Source organism: Mastomys coucha, unplaced genomic scaffold (assembly GCF_008632895.1).
Source record: "Mastomys coucha isolate ucsf_1 unplaced genomic scaffold, UCSF_Mcou_1 pScaffold22, whole genome shotgun sequence".
Taxonomy (NCBI): Eukaryota; Metazoa; Chordata; class Mammalia; order Rodentia; family Muridae; genus Mastomys; species Mastomys coucha.
This window is the reverse complement of record NW_022196905.1, coordinates 97,941,296-97,958,497: the sequence shown is the minus strand read 5'-3', so window position 1 is coordinate 97,958,497 and position 17,202 is coordinate 97,941,296. Positions and strand designations below refer to the sequence as shown.

General features: G+C 42.3%; 1 long non-coding RNA gene across 1 annotated transcript in view; it reads left to right on the top strand.

The window, feature by feature from the left end:
- The first annotated feature begins 1,627 nt into the window (after positions 1 to 1,627).
- The window catches only part of LOC116068006, an 18,165-nt gene continuing 2,590 nt past the window's right edge, over positions 1,628 to 17,202 (top strand). The window contains exons 1-3 of the long non-coding RNA XR_004109399.1: positions 1,628 to 2,629; positions 3,899 to 4,041; positions 10,363 to 10,544. This is a non-coding gene — a long non-coding RNA (uncharacterized LOC116068006). The remainder of the gene's footprint in view (positions 2,630 to 3,898; positions 4,042 to 10,362; positions 10,545 to 17,202) is intronic.

Sequence of the window (17,202 nt, the reverse complement as noted above, 5' to 3'; positions counted from 1 at the left end):
ACCACCACCACCACCACCATCCCCCCTTTAGGGGAATTATTTATATGACAGCTAGAAATCAAGAATTATAGAATAAATACTGATTATTTAGTTCATGCAAGGGCAATTCATAGAATGCTTTCAAATTACGAACTATTCAAGTATAAATATTTATGTGTGTTGGGGGTGCCGGTGCATAACCTGCAGGGAGTTGGGTCCCCCTACTCCTTCATGTGGGTCGCAGGGAACAAACTCAAGTCATCAGGCTGACTTTCACACACTGAGCCATCTTGCTGGCCAAATAAATAGATTTAAAAATTGAATTTGTTCATTAACTTTAGAGCTATACCAGTCACCATCCCACCAATCCAGAACTCTCTATCTGGGGTGTGTCAGAGAACGTCCACTCTCTAACTGGAGCGCATTAGGGGATGTCCATTTTGACTGAGTGCTAGATTTGGGTGATTTTATTTTTCCTTTTGGTATTGTTATCATTTGGGTGTGGAATGTGTGCTGTGGGCTCATGTGTTTGAACGCTGCTGCTCTCATGGCGGCACTGGTTTAGATGGTTATGGAAGCTTTAGGAACCAGGGACTCTGAGGCAGGTTGACCACTGTTCTTTAGTAGATGGAAGAGTCCTATTACCTATCTATTCTCTCCTTCCTGACTGGAGAAGCAATTTTCACATATGTATCTGTGTGGTGTGTGTGCATGTGTGTGGTGTGTGTATATATGTGTGGTGTGTATGTGTATATATGTATGTGGTGTGTGTGCACATGTGTTTGTGTGTGTATGTATGTGTTTGTGGTGTATGTGTGTATATGTATGTGGTGTGTGTGTGTGGTGTGTGTGTATGTGTGTTTGTGTGTATGTATATGTGTGTGGTATGCATGCATGTATGTTTGTGTATATATATGTGTGTGTGGTGTGTATATGTATATGTGTATGTGTGTATATGTGTATGTGAGATGTGTATGTATGTGTGTTTGTGTGTATGTATATGTGTGTGGTGTGCATGTATGTATATGTGTATGGTGTGTATGTGTATACATGTGTGTGGTATATGTCTATGTGTGCTGTGTGTGCATGTGTGTTTATGTGTATGTGTGTATATGTGTATGTGTGTATATGTGTGGTATGTGGTGTGGGTGTATGTGTGTGCATGTGTGTTTGTGTATGTATGTATGTGGTATGTGTCCATGTGTATTTATGTGTGCATGTGTGAGGTGTGTGTGCATATGTATTTGTGTGTGTGCATGTGTGTTTGTGTGTGTATATGTGTGTGGTGTGTGTATATGTGTATGTGTGTATGTGTGTGGTGTGTGTATGTGTGTGCATGCGTGTGTGTATGTGTGCGGTGTGTGTGTACGTGTGTATGTATGTGTGTGGTGTGTGTATGTGTGTGGTGTGTATATGTGTGTGGTGTGTGTGCATATGTATTTGTGTGTGTGTGTGCATGTGTGGTGTGTGTGTGTGCACTTGCACACATTTCTTGGAACCTGTGTGGAGGTCAGAGGACTTTTAGTTGTTTCTCTTCATTTGTTGATGTGAGCTGCTCAGAGTGACTCCATTTTGTTCTGGTTTCAGCTTACTTCATCTGCTTCTCCCAGAAGCTTGTCCCCGTTCCTCCGCCTCCCCACCCACAATAACCACATCCTGAAGACAGAGCTTTTTCACGCAGTCACACCTGCAGCTTCCGGAGGCCCATTGTTTTACAGCACAAAACCAATCTGTTTTAATCGCTGAACTGAAACTTTCAAAACTTCTGTCCCCCACCCCTGGCCTACACCTGGGGTGATGCGGTTGTGGGGTTTGGCTTTATTAACCCTACCCTACCTCTGTGAGTCCCATTTGTCTTGAGCCCACTGTTTTGAACAAAGGACTCTTAATCCGACCTATATTGAGTGGCATTCTCCTGGGTCCTCCCGGCACAGCAGAGGAAGGTCTCTGCTCCAATTTCCTTTTCTGTTGCTGTCATCAACCGGAAGATCAAATGCAAATCAGGGAGAAAGCATATTTTAGTTCAGAGGTTTATTATCTTGGAAGTCAGGAACCTGGAGGCAGGAACTGAGGCAGAAATCACAGAAGAGCGCTGCTTACCTAACTAACCTGCTCAGCCTGCTTTCTAATAGAACCCAGGACGACCGCGACAGATCCGCTGTGGCCCCTCCCCCATCAACAGTCAAGAGAATGCCTCACAGGCTTGCTCAGAGGGATCAACAGTCAAGAGAACGCCTCACAGGCTTGCTCAGAGGGATCAACAGTCAAGAGAGTGCCTCACAGGCTTGCTCAGAGGGATCAACAGTCAAGAGAAAGCCTCACAGGCTTGCTCAGAGGGCAGCCAGGCTGCTGAAATTCCCCAGCGAGGTGCCCTTGTCCTAGGTGACTCCTAGTTTGGGTCAGCTTGACAAAAACTAACCAGTGTCGTCTCCCCCTCCCCCCTCCACCCCTCCCCCGTCCCCTCCTCCCCTCCCCGCCGCAGCCTATTCCAGGCTGGGTGGCCTCTGATCTTCCAGGCCAGTCTTCTGTCTCCACCTCTCATCTCTGTGTGAGAGACCCAGCACAGCAAGCGCTTAACCCACTGAGCCATCTCTGCAACCACCTCCGTGCTTCTTAGAATTAAAAACCAATTTTGCCAACTTTAAAACTGGTACGAGAAAAGCACATGATTCTAGAAGAAAACAATGCATATTGTCTTGAGAAGAAAGGCTGGCTTGTTACGCTGCAGCTGTTGCGATGAAGTTATTTCTCCAGATAGCTGGCTTTAAGGCAAAAACAATTTAGGCCCTTTTAAATTGCGAGCTGAGTCTTTTGGAAAACTAAAGATTCACTGGGCACAAAGAAAATGATTTATTGTATCAATTATAGCCTACTGGTATATGAAATGCTCATTTTATGAGCCAACCCTGCCAAATGTCCCGTTATTTCAGACACCAAAGTCTATCTTTATAGAAATAGATGTCTGCTCTCATTGGTGTTGCCCCCCCAACCCCCAATACAGATAGGCTATTTGTCACTCTGTTCCAGCCTGTAGAAAGCCTGGTTTGATGTTTGAGTTGGATCTGAACCAACTGGCTTGTGATGGATGTGGGCATCTATTTGACCCTCCCTCGTGCTCATTGGCATTCAAGTCTGCTCTAAGCACGCAGACAGGGATGGTCCTGAAAGCACGGGCTTTTCCATCACGGCCTTGGGCATTTTATGAATTGCAACGTGAGCTCTCATGGTTGACTGCTTTCAAATACTCTCCAAATGTCATCAGCGTAAATAATCTTTTGTCTCTTATTTATGAACGAATCGCAGAGTTCACAATCAGAGGTCCTTTATGATGCAGTGTTTATGTCATTTTCTGATATGGAATGAATGAATGTAGCCATTCTCTCAGGATGGGGTGAAGGGATTTTTGGAAATATGTTTCTGAAATGATTTCATTCTACACTTTCTCTTGATCTAAGGTCTGAACTCTTCTTTCTCTCTGAGTTTCGGTTGTTTTTATAGAGCGCCCTCTTGTGGTTTGAGTGAGAATGGCCGAGGCTCATAGGTTGGAATACTTGGTCTCTAGTTGGTGGTCACATATAACGTTAAACTTAATAACACTTGATCCTTGAGTATCAAGGCTGATGTGTTAGAAAGGCAGGTCGCATCAGAACATACCACACACTAGGCCCAAACAGTTCCACGTGTAAGTGGTTTAATTGAGAGGGTGAGAGAGGGTAGTAGCAGACAGAGAAGAGGAGGAGAGAGAGTGAGGGAGGAGCACAGATAAAGGTGGGAGGATTCTGGGAATATGGCGGCTGTTGCCTTGGCAACAGGTCTGTGAGGCTCGCCTATGTGACGTTATGGGCTTTGGAGGCCCCATGCTAACAAAGGCATAACTGGGATTCATTTGTTTCTTGTTTTCCTTAAAAAAATATTTTAGATTTATGCCTGTGAGTGTTTTGCGTGCATCCATTATGGGCACCATGCGTGTGCAGTGCCAGAAGATGCCAGAAGAGGGCGTCAGAGCCTTTGCACCTGGAATTACAGATGGTTGTGAACTACCATGTGGATGCTAGGACCTAGGTAGGTCCTCTGCAAAAGCAGCCACTTTTTGAGTCCCATTTCTTCCTTTCCTTTATTTATCTAACAGATGTTTGTTGTTGACTGCCTGCCATGTATAAGGGTCTGCCAGGAGCTAGGCACAGGGCACTTAAGTGTAAATAACCTATAGAGAGCATGAATTTGTTTTCCTTGGGGTCATACAATGGCTCTTCATGCTCCCATCATAGTGGTACCACTGTGAAACATTTGCCAAGCCCTCACAAAGTGCTAGGCCCTGGGGTACTGATCATTACTCCACTAGGTACTTTTCATGATCCTACTTGTACACTAAGGCACTGATATGCAAGCGTCCATTAAGAGATCAGCCCACATATAGCTAGCTAACTCTCATTGTTTACAAATCTAATACAGCTTAAGAAGATTTGAAGTTTCAAAAGGGCCTTGCCTTGGTGTGCTTAGCCTGGTTCCTCAGATAAAATGGTTGAATTTCTCAAAGTAAATGCAGAACCAAGCCTCTGTGAACCTTTGTTTGGTTGGACTTAGCATGCCAGACTCTGGTTTATCAGCAGGTAATGGAGAACCCTTCTGCAGAGAGTTTAGCTGCTCACCAGGCAGATATGGACTCTCTGGGACAGTTTTAGCTTTTGCCCATCTAGGATGGAAGTCCAGCCTCTTTCTTCTCCACTGTGCTTTGGCAGTCAAAGAGGTCTTTGTCTCTGTGTCTCTTGCCAAGTCAGCATATTCCCTTTACAGCCTCTTTGCACTGTAGCTCTCCTGGCTGGTGTGTCTGTCTGTCTGTTTGCACTGTAGCTCTCCTGGCTGGCGTGTCTGCACATGTGAAGCCTCTGATGGAGTCTCCATCTTCTCTTCTCCACTTAATGGCTTACGTTTCTCAGCGTCATTTCTGGATAGGCTTGCTGCTTTTCCCTTCTTGAATGTGTATGCATGAAATCAGCAGTTGTACCCAAAGCTGCGACACAACTTTATCAAGCTGTTTCTCCATCACTTACAGGCAGTTAATATTGGGAAAATTTTATCAGCTGTATATACCTTAAGTTCCTAACTCTGAAAAAAAAAAAAAAAGAATGAAAAAGAAAAATACCAAAACCACCTCTCTTAAGGGAGTGCTGGAGGAACTGAATAAAATAATACAAAACTTCCTACAGGGACTGGAACATGATGAAACATTAATAACATTTGGCTTATTATTCCTGGATTGGTAGAGTGTGTTAGTAACTTCCACCAGCATGCGTTTGTAAGAGGTGCAGAACCAGTCTACGCTGCAAGGCCCTTATAAGCAGTGAGAACTTAGCTGTGTGTGGTCAGATCTCTTGTCGGGCTGCCAAACGCATACTACACTCTGCTAATGCTAATGCTGTCAGCGTGGCACAGATAGTGAGAAATAGATCTGAGGGAGATTTTTAGAGGAAAGGCTACAACTCATAGTCATTTTCTTTCATGATAGAAATGGAATGTTTCATTTACAATCTTGTTTTTATTCACATGGGCAACCTGAATAATGCTTTCATTAATGTGAATATGTATGATGTATTAAATACATATGGTTAGAGAAATGATAGGGGAAAAATCCCCACAATTTAAGTTTTGCATCTTGCTGTCAGTATAAATTTAGAAAGATGGATCTTAGTTTGTAGGAATAAACCCCAAGTGTAGCCGCTAGTGGCCACGGGTTACTGGGTTCCTGAAAGGAAAGCTGGGGTTGAATGGGTGGACAGCGAGAGAAGAATGAGACCAAGACACGTTTCTGATTGAGGCCCAAGGTTTACTTATGAGTCTGAGTTTATAAAGGGGGGAACCCATCCCCCACTATGCCAGGATCTTGTCACCTTGTCAGGATCAGGAAAACAGGCTCAGCCGCTCAGCAGGTGGTGGCTCCTTGTAGGAAGCTGCAGATGTCACAGGATAATAGACTTGACCTAAGTCAGCAGACTCCACCCTAGGTGGGCTAGCAGGCTGTGGGAGAGCAAGGTCTGATTCAACCCACTGGAGGCTGGAGGGAGGGCACACCCAAGGGAACTTCACCACACAAGAGCCCACGGTTGTTTTAAGTTGCAAAGCAGAGTTGATTCAGGGATTAGTGTCTCATCTAAAGTCTTTATTTTCCTTTCTCTTCCTCTGCTCTCCTTTCCTTGCCTAGCTGCCCTTAGTCTGCTAGGCAGGGAAGGACTGTGGGCTACTTCTCACACCTAACGATTCACCTCTCTCCAAAGTTCCTAAGTAACTGGCACTTCATGTTCTTGTTGGGTCTGGCTGCTGTTCTAGGCTGAGGGGAGTCTGGCTGTCCCAGGCTATGGAGGCTCCCTGGCTAGTCCTTTTTCCCTCTTCTCCCTTAATGTGTGCATGCTCCTCACTCTTGACTGCTGTCACTCCCCCTTGGCGTCTGGATTTCTGGATTCTGTTGGAATCTTCTTTCCCTCTCACCCAAAGCTTTAGTTTATCTCGAAGGATCTCTGCATGTCAGCCTGGCACTGATTCTTGCTATCCATCCATCCATCCATCCATCCATCATCCATCTATCTATCTATCTATCTATCTATCTATCTATCTATCTATCTATCTATCTATCTATCTACCTGTCTGTCCATCCATCCATCCATCCATCCATCCATCCATCCATCCATCCATCCATCCATCCATCTATCTATCTATCTATCTATCTATCTATCTATCTATCTATCTATCTATCTATCCGCATGGTCTTTTTATGTAGTCCAGGCTAGCCTCAGACTTGTGATCCTCCTGACTGGTAGGATCACTGAGGTGCACCACTATGCCTGGTAACCACTTTACTTTTAGAATTACTGGGTCTGGGAATGGTGCGATGGCTCAGTGGGTAAAGGCCTTTGCTGCCAACCCTGACAACCTGAGTTGAATCCATGGGATCCACAAGTGGAGGAAGAGAACAACTACCCATCTCATGAAGAGAACCAGCTTTGCCACATTGTTCTCTTGTGTGCACACAGAGGCACATGAAAGAGTACAACACATACTGGATCTTTAGTTTCTGGAGAATAAGCATACACACACAATTTGTATTTCGTGTGTGTTGAATTCTTTCTGTTGAATTTCTGTTCAACATAGTTGAACAAATGTTTGCCAAACTAAACTAATATAGATATAGAGAGTTCTTGGATTCTGTAATGGTTTAGAAATATGGTCTTTTTCCTGGTTTGTTATCACTAAGTGATAAAATGTTGTTATAACAATTTAAAAAGCTGAAAACTAGTGACCATGATTTAAGAACCACTCAGGAAACCAAGTGGCACAAGTCCTTTATCTCGTCATATCAGTTTTTGTAAATACCATCCAAGGAGATCAGAATGACCTAGGGATGTGTTTGTCCCCATGTGCTCAGGGAGTGACATCTGTGCTCTAGTGCAGGATTTGCCCATATTGGAGCTCTTCAAAGGTCTTCATTTAATATACGCATAAAGAAAGTAAAACATTGCTGGACATGACTTATGTGCCTGTCCTTAATCCCAGGATTTGGAGGTAGAGGCAGGAGGATTATCAGCTCTTTGCCAGCCTGGCTTACATAGTGAGATTAAAAAATAACAAAGAAAAAATGTCAGACCAAAGTGGAACTCAAAAACACTATAAACATTATTTTCTTATGTGTATGGTGTTTCAGCTACATGTACAGCACATGTATGCCTAGTGTTCATGGAGGCCAGAGGGGGGTTTTGGATCCCCTGGAACTAGAGTTACATACAAATGGTTGTGAACTACTGTGTGGATGCAGGGAATTGAACCAGGGTCTTCTGGGAGAGTGCCAGTGCTTTCAACTGCTGAGCCTGTTCTAGCCTCCACTAAGAGAACTTTTGAATTACTCTTTTTGTTTTGTTAGCTTAAAAGGTCATAGTGCGATGTTGGAAAAAAGCCTGCAGTCTGGTCTGTTTTGGTGACAGCTTTCTCTTAAACACTCGATGAAGAGAGTGGCCGGATCTGTTGTTCCTTCATGCAACTATAACTGTGCCCCAGAGATTTCTTATTATAAATAAGTACACTGTAACTGTCTTCAGATGCACAAGAAGAGGGCGTCAGATCTCATTCTGGGTGGTTGTGAGCCACCATGTGGTTGCTGGGATTTGAACTCAGGACCTTTGGAAGAGCAGTCAGTGCTGTTAGCCATCTCACCTGCTCCCAAGCTTGCTCTTGTGGCTTCAGTTGAGAGGTGTCTGGCGCAGCCTGGAGTCTCCAGAACCACTACTGGGTGGCTAAGGCTGCAGACCGGAGGCTCGGCTCCCTCTTTAGGCCACCTCCGCGGGCTGCAGACCGGAGGCTCTGCTCTCTCCTTAGGGCACCTCCGCGGGCTGCGAAGGAGGCTGCTTTCTCCAGGACGAAGCCAGCATGTCCTCAGGGTAGAAGACTGGTGTAATTTTTTGCCTCAGAGGTGGATTCTCTTGCACCAATTGTAACCAAATCATTAAAATAGATTATTAAAACTTATACTTACTAGGTGAGGAACTAAGGTTTTTTCCTGAGGGAAGGAAAGGCAAAGAACTTGTAGACATTCTTCCAGACTGACTACAGATAACATGCCGCCTATACGCAGAAGACGGTTTGCTTTCCAGCTGTGCTGCTTATATTATTACAGACAAGTTGTAGACCTATATGCTATACATACAGATAAAAGTAGCTCTGCCCTCCCACAAGGGAAGGCATAGGTAACATTAACTACATTCACAACGTGACCTGGGTGAGCAGAGGAGACAGGAAGTCTTGCATCTGTAGCTATGTTAGAAATAGTCAGCAGCCATGAGCTTGCCTGCTCGAGTTAACAGGGAAGACAGATGTCTCCATAGATGGTTTACCTTGTGGCTTTTTCAGATTTGTGGTCAAATAATATGTGGTCACAAAATTTTTGTCACGTACCTTGTTATTACAAATACTTCCTCTTTTCTGGCTTCTGTTAATTGTGAGCAGTCCAAGGTATTTCAAACTAACTCTTTCCTAGAGAAAATGTATGAGTTCTAAAGGGAAGGTATATAATGATACAAAGTCCACAATTAGACATAGTTAGCTATACACAGTATAGATAATTATTTTAAAACTTTGATGTGCTGTCTAATTTTATGTCATCTTGACACAGGCTAGAGTCATCGGAGAGGAGGGAACCCATTTGAAAAACTGCCTCTGTGACGCTGGGCCATAGGCAAGACTGTAGAGCATTTTCTTAGTGATTGAATGGCCTAGCCCATTGTGGGTGGTGCCATCCCTGGGCTGTGGTCCTAGGTTCTATAAAAAAGCAGGTTGAGGAAGCCACAAGGAGCAAGCCAGTGAGCAGTAAGATGCCTCGTTGGCATCTGTTCCAGCTCCTGCCTCCGGGTTCCTGCCATGTTTGAGTTCCTGACCTGATTTCCTCCCATGATGGACAATGCCATGGAAGCATAAACCGATTAAACCCTTTCCTTCCCACATTGCTTTTGGTCATGGTGTTGCATCACAGCACTGGAACCCTAACTAAGACACCTGCCAGGCATAGTTATCACTTAAAAAGTCTAAAGATTTAATTTAAAATTTTTGTGTATAATAGATCCATCATAATGTGGTATTATTAGATAATAGTAGTGTAGGCAGTAGTAAATGATTACAAAAGGTTGGAATAGTTGTAGAAAAATTTCTCTTGTCATACATTTTCTAGTAGGAATTAGGGTTCATCTAAATAACTGGGGATAGAAGAAAGTTTATTTTAGCTTTCCCTAATATATCCACATTGATTAGAAGTAAATATTCAACATCAATCAAAAGAATATTTTATTAGTATTCTTAACAAATTAAACGGATCTATTTATTGAGTAGAATCAACCAACAGGAAAAAAATGTTGCTAACTGGAAAATTGCCCAATTTACCTGTTGTGATCCCAGGCCAAAAGCTGTTCAGAGCATAGATGCAGTTAGTGATGAGGCAGCTCCAGAAGCCAGCAGAAGCCGCTCTACAGCTCATAGTGCTCTCTGGCTGGAATATGGCCTTCCTTCTGCAGATACTAATGGATCCAAATCAGCTTTCAATCTCTCCATAGAGGTCTAAATTCCAAAGGTTTTGTTCTGAGAACACAGGGCTTTTGGGGTGATTGTTTTTCTCTCTATAGTAATTTGTGTGTGTGTGTGTATGGCATAGTGAAGTGGAAATTTCTGGTTTCTTTGGAAACTTAGCTTTTCTGGGGCAGACACGTGAAAGGATATTTTGCTGAAGCAGACACATGAGAGGATGCTTGATGTTTAGAAAGAGTATAAACATGACCCCACAGACAGCGGGAGGAGGCTCCAGCACTGGTTGACCTTGTAGCAGGCTGCTGATCTTCACTTGTGACTTCATAGAGAATAACTCTTCAAAGAACTTCTCGTGATATTCTGGCAAGTTCTGGCTACTTCTGTGGACTCTGACTGGTTAGCAGAGCCTCACAGTTTCTTCTGGATTGAACTGCCATTGCTGATTTGATTGCCGAATGGACTGGACTAATGACAACACTGATTAGCTCCAAAGAACTATTTCTAAACAGGTCCGTAACACTGTTTTCTACTAACCTTTCTTTTTTACTACCTCTGGTGGGTAGTGGGCTAGAAGGGAGGTTGAAATGTTTAAGAACCCTTATTAAAGTGGGTTTTGAGAAATCCAAGTCTAGAGCATAGAGTTTTCCATGTTACAATTTAAAGTGACTAATGCAGAGACACCTGGTTTGTTCACACATTTGTGCACACTGAAGAATTTGTGTTTATCCAAACAGAAACATCACACCCTTTAGACTACAACTCCCATTCCTGCTCCAGGTGTCTCATATAAATGATATCACTAATATTTGTCTTTTTAAACTTGTGGTTTTTAAATTTAGCATAGCTTTGCAGGACAACATTAAGGCTTATTGACCTTATGGCTCATGTGTTAGAATTTTCTTTGGAGAGATGATTTTCATAAAGAGTTTTAGTTCATACTCAACAGATGAATGCCTTGCTCAGCAGGCATCAGAGATGCTTCCTCCTGCAGGAGATAGGAACACAGACAGCCCACAGCCAGACAGTGTGCAGAGACCTTGGATCAGTCAGCTTTAAATGGGAGGTCTTCATCAAATTCCTCCTGTCAGTACTCAGTGAACCCCTCAGAAGAAGGGGTGCAAAGACGGGAGAGCCAGAGGGGATGAGGACACCAGGAGAACGAGGCCCTCTAAATCAACTGAGCAAGATGCTTATGAGCTCACTGAGACTAAAGCACCAAGCACAGGGCCAGCATCAATCTGCACTGGTCCCCAGCAGATGTAGCTTTTAGTTTAGTATTTTATGGGATTCCTAAGTGTGGGTTCAAGTGGGTCTCTGATTCTTGTGCCTTCTCTTGGCCTCTTTTCCTTCTGTTGGTTTGCATTATCCAATTTCAATGTGATCGTTTTTGTTTTATCTTTTTTTGAGGGGGAAGGAGGAAAGAGTTTATTGAGTTTACACTTCCCCATTGTAGTCCACCACTGAAGGAAGGAAGGACAGGAACTAAAACAGGGCAGGAACCTGGAGGCAGGAGCTGATGCAGAAGGAACATATTTCCGCTTGCTCCCCATGGTTGCTGGCCGAGCCTACTTGCTTTCTTTCTTTTTCTTTCTTTCTCTCTCTCTCTCTCTCTCTCTTTCTTTCTTCCTTTCTCTCTCTCTCTTTCTTCCTTTCTCTCTTTCTTCCTTTCTCTCTCTCTTTCTTTCTTCCTTTCTCTCTCTCCTCTCTCTCTTTCTCTCTCTCTTTCTTTCTTTCTTTCTTTCTTTCTTTCTTTCTTCCTGTCTCTCTTTCTCTCTTTCTTTCTTTTTCTTCCCTTTTGTTGGATATTTCCTTTATTTACATTTCAAATGTTATCCCTTTTCCAGGTCTCCCCTTTCCCTGCCTCTATGAGGGGTGCTCCCCCCAAACCCATTCCCACCTTCCTGCCCTGACATTCCCCTATATTAGGGCATCAAATCCCCTTAGGCCTAAGGGCCTCTCCTTCCACTGATGTCCAACAAGGCCATCCTCTGCCATGTATGGCCAGAGCCATGGGTTCCTCCATGCTCACTCTTGGATTGGTGGTTCAGTCCCTGGAAGCTCCAGGGGAGGGGAGTCTGGCTCGTTGACACTGCTGCTCCCCCCACAGGGCTGCAAACCCCCTCAGCTCCTTCAGTTCCTTCTCCAACTCCTCCATCGGGGACCCTGAGCTCAGTCCAATGGTTGGCTGTGAGCATCCACCCCTGTATTTGTCAGGCTCTGGCAGAGCCTCTCAGGAGACAGCCATATTATGTTTTATCTTATTATATTTTATTTTGTCTTAAAAAAGGAAGATTCTTACTTCTTTGCTTACCTTCTTAATCTTCAAACAATTCTTCAGCAATATTATTAAAAGATATTTAAAGTATGTATCGAATATCTCTGTCATATCACCTTTTCTTTTGTATATAGTTTATTTATTTTGTATGTGCATGTGTGTGTACATATGTGCATGTGCACACACATATGCCATGGCACATGGAAATGAGAAGACAATTTTCAGGAGTTGGCTCCCTTCCTTCATGTGTGGGTTCTAGGGGTTGAACTCAGGCCCCCAGGCTTGGTGGCAGGCACCTCTACCCACTGAACCATCTTGTTGACCCCTTATTTTCTTACTTGTGCATCTTGCCTGATCTTATTTGATATAGAAGAAAAAGAATAAAATTGATATTATAAAGTACTTAATAATAGATTAATTAGGAGACAAAGTCATACAAGGAGCACAGCCTTCCATATAACCAGGCTTGTTAGAAATGAGCTGGATTCAGGATGCTAGAATGTAATTAATTATTCATCAGGACTAACCTGCCATTAGACAGCATTCCCATGGCAAAGGACACAGCACTGACTTAAGATTCCCATACCTGAGCCTTACTTCTAACTGGCAGTTCCAGGGAGCAGCACAGGGTTACAAACATTCGTAAAATCCTAGTCCAGCGTTAATCCTAGTCCTGTGCTCTTATCAGGAAAAACAATTTTGCCATGTGGACAAGATGACCCCAAGTAACAACTACCTGGAAAAGAACAATGCTGGTATGTTTAAAACAACTCTGGCAATATCTTTGCTATGTAGATCTCCTAGCTGCCTAGATGGCCAGACTTGTTTCCTGTCTGATGACCTAGAGTTGCAGTTCCAGACAACTGTGAGTTGCCTAATACTGGTGCTGGGGATTGAATTTGGGTTCTCTGCAAGAGCAACACATACTCTTAACCACTGAACCATTTCTCTAGCTCCTGAGAACATTCATGTTTCTTAATACCTCCGCAAGTGCTCTTTGTCAATGCTTATAAGTACATCTGATATGACTAGAGGATTGTGACTCTATAAGAAACCAGTAATTACAGTTGCTCTTCTGAGATACAGAACGTTTCTGGGATACAGTACATTTTATACCATTAGAATTTGAGCTAATTTTTAATTGTTTGTTGAATTAAAAAAAAAGTCAGGGCAGCACACACCTTCAATTCTAGCACTCAGGAGGCAGATGCAGATGGATCTCTGTGAGTTCAAGGTTATTCTGGTGTATAGATTGAGTTCCAGGCCAGTCCAGGCTACATAATAAGACTCTGCTTCAAAACCAAACCAAGCAAATAGAACCTCCAAACAAAGAAGCAATGACAAAACCCACAACCAAACCACCACCACCACCACCACCACCACCACCACCACCACAACAACAACAACAAAAGCCCCAGGTGCTCAACATCTTTGACATAGAATGAGGGTACTGCCAGGAACAGATCTGTCTCATTGTCAAAAAATGATTTTAATGATAAAGCATCTCTAAATGCCATATTCTGTGGATCCCTGAAGCTTTTTAAGATAATCTGTCTATAATATATATGGATTGTTAGTTTTTAGTTATGAACTATCTGGTCAACTTTGAAAACATTTCTATGTTTTCATATTACATATTTCATATTAGAAAACATATTACTATGTCTAGTAAAAAACCTAGACTAGTATATAAGATGACCATGAGTTTGATTGTCTGACTACTAATTTGCATTTCTTCTTTATCCTAAACAGTAGGTGATAGCAGATTTTAAATGGACTAGAACTTAACATTGCATTTTTAGGAACTACATAGTTACAATACTTCAAACAGACCCAGTATTTAGTATGTTGTAGCAAAATATAACCTTAATTTTGTATCAATATACAAAGATCTATACCAGTATAAGACTTTGGGCTTGTTAATACTCTTTGGTGTAAGAGTAGATTTAGTAATACACTCTTTTTTTCTATTATTTCTATATTACCCCTATATCTTTCCATTTTCTTTTTAATCTCTTCTCCCTGCTTTCTCCCTAACATTAGGTAGGAGAGAGAGAGAAGGACAGAATAAAGAAAAAGAGAGAAATCCCTGAGCCTAACCTCTGTTACTTTGTTTCCTTCATGATCTAAGACTGTTACAATTTGTTACCACCCCCTTAAGTGACCACAAACATTCAACATCCATAGAATGACCTAAAAACCATCCACCTCACCTCTGGGTGAATTAAAATTGTTTCCTGCTGACTTGGGGCATTATTTTTCTTTGTTGGGGGCCCCAAGGATTGGGAAAATGGTCAAGTCTTAAGAAAGCTAGCTGTAACAATTATTGTTCAGTCTCTGCAAGCTGAGAAAGTTCAGGCTGAAGTGAAGTCCTGATTGAGTCAGTCTGTAAGATTGGACCAATTAAGGTTGTCTGGGATCAGCAGCTTTCGTTGAAGCTGTCCTAGAAGCAAGTTCTGATGAAACAGCTATTAAGGCGGTCTGAGTAGGGTCAGGCAGAATGCTGGAACAATATGGCTCAGCATTCCTAAGGGGGAATCTTGCCAGAGCCGCTAGTCTGGTCTCTCTCTCTCTCTCTCTCCCTCTCCCTCTCCCCCCTCTCTTATGTGAACATAGAAGCTTTCAGAGGTAATACACATTTCTGCATTAACATCTGTATGGAATATGCAGGTGCATAATTGATCTAAAGATGACTTTCTGCTCTCTGTTTAAACAGGTTAGGGTAGAGGTCTTTCTTTACGAGTTAGTTTGGATTATATAACTGAACTGTAACATAAATTTCTATCTATGCCAGTTGAAAGGATAGTATGATAAGTCTTGAGGACTCTGTAGCCAATAAGATATATTGGCTATGCATAGCTCAAGTTCTGGACTGTAGACATTTTCATGTCTTAGCCTGTTGTCGGCCGCCTTTCTATCCAGCGGAAATAAGGAGGCAACAACGAGCTCTTCTCCAAGCAGGTTTTATTCAGGAACCTTCATTTTTACTTCTTCTTACTAATCTCAATAATCCTAATAATCCCTCTCTTCAACCCCCAGCCTTTGCAGGTTAAATACTTTCCCTGGTCCCAATCAACATCAGCTACGTGGCAAAGTAGGCTGTGGGAAAATCATACCAGCTTGCATCACAAACTGGAGGCACTCAGCTTCTCCAACTAAGGGCTTGATTATCAATGCTCTCTGCTCTGGCCAGAGACCAGATGTTCAATATATATATATATATATAGGGTGGCAGCTGCGGCTCCCCACAGCCTGTCTCAAAGCTATTCTCATGTAGGGGGTCAGTGTGTACTTTTTGTTCTTCCTCTTCTTTCTCTCTCTCTCTCTCTCTCTCTCTCTCTCTCTCTCTCTCTCTCTCTGCAGCTAAGATCTTCAGGGAGTCTTCCCCTGTCAAATCTGACTTTTTATTAATTTGTATGGAATTCATAGTTTTTCTTTTCTTGTGGAAACAAAAACATATTCTTTCACCCGATGCAACATTTTTTATCTGTCTCTGGGCGATTTCATATTCCTTTTTGTTTATTAAGCATCTCTTTCTTGTATCTGCTCCTGTATTCATTAGGCTTTTGGTCTCTGTTGAGTTTTCTGTTGTATCTATTGAAGTCATTCTTTTTAGGTATCTGGGTTATTAACATTTATATCCAGAGCGGTGCTGTATAATTGTTCTGAGGATGAGTTTCCACCATTGACCTGAGATGGCTGACCTGAATTTGATATTGGGGCCTCGGGTCATTTCTTGAGAAGGGGTTACATTATTTGTCTCTTGTTGCTCTACATTCACTAGTGCAGTGCTGACCTTTGCCATACTTGCGTATTCTAGAAGGATAAGGCCTTTTTATTGGATTTTCTCTAGAAAAAAGTTGTTTCTAGGAATGCTTTGCCCACAAGTCCTTTTGAAATGACCTTGCTTGCCACAATTAAAACATTTGACAGTTTGAGTTTTCTTAAAATCTTTAGGGACATCATTATAGTTGAATCCTTATAATTTTTTTAAATCTTTCTTTTCTGTGGGGTACCATCTAAATTCTTCCTGAGGGCAGCCATTGTCTCTTGGCACTTATTGTATATCAACCGGACAAACTAAGGTTGTTTTCTAACAGCCTTTGGCTTACTTTGATTTTCATTATATTTAACCTTATTTCTTTTGTCTCGATCTTAGCATCTACCTCAATTTTATTTATAATTATTTCTAATTTTTCTTCTATGGCCTGACTCTGGTTTTATATTTCTCCTTTTGTTGTTCTAATTTTTCTTCTAAGGTCTGTATCTTGAAAGCCCTATTTTTAAAGAAGGTATTAAAAACTATTATGGTGATTAAGATCAGGATAATAAATTCCAGCATAATAATGATGATAATAATAATAGTAATAATAGTAATTATGATCATAATTGGTAATGTGCCACCTGTTAAGCCACCTGTCTGTTCTTCTGCCTCTGTCTTTAAGCCCTCTAAGATGGTGTTATATGACATCCAAAGCCACCTGTCTGTTCTTCTGCCTCTGTCTTTAAGCCCTCTAAGATGGCGTTATACATCCAAAAGCTCCATGCTACTGATTTGTTCATCTTATTCATCTTTATTCCCTTTAATTTTATTAGTTTTAAATTCTTTCTACCTGTCTATAGGTTTTCTACTTCCAGTCTCCTTCCTTTTTTTAACATTTAAACATAACCACATAGCCATGTGGGCCCTGGGCGTGAAGTCACATGCTTAATGGTTTCCATTTCTTACTCACTCAGAAGCTTCGCTGTTCTGTATTTGTCTTGTCTTCTCTCAGTGTCTCTTCTTTGTTTAGCTCACACCTCCTGAGGTCACTCACCTGCCCATGTGTCTTCCTTCCCTGGGGAAGGCGTGTCTCCTTCCTCTATAAACTGGGAGTGGTTTCCTGGTTCTG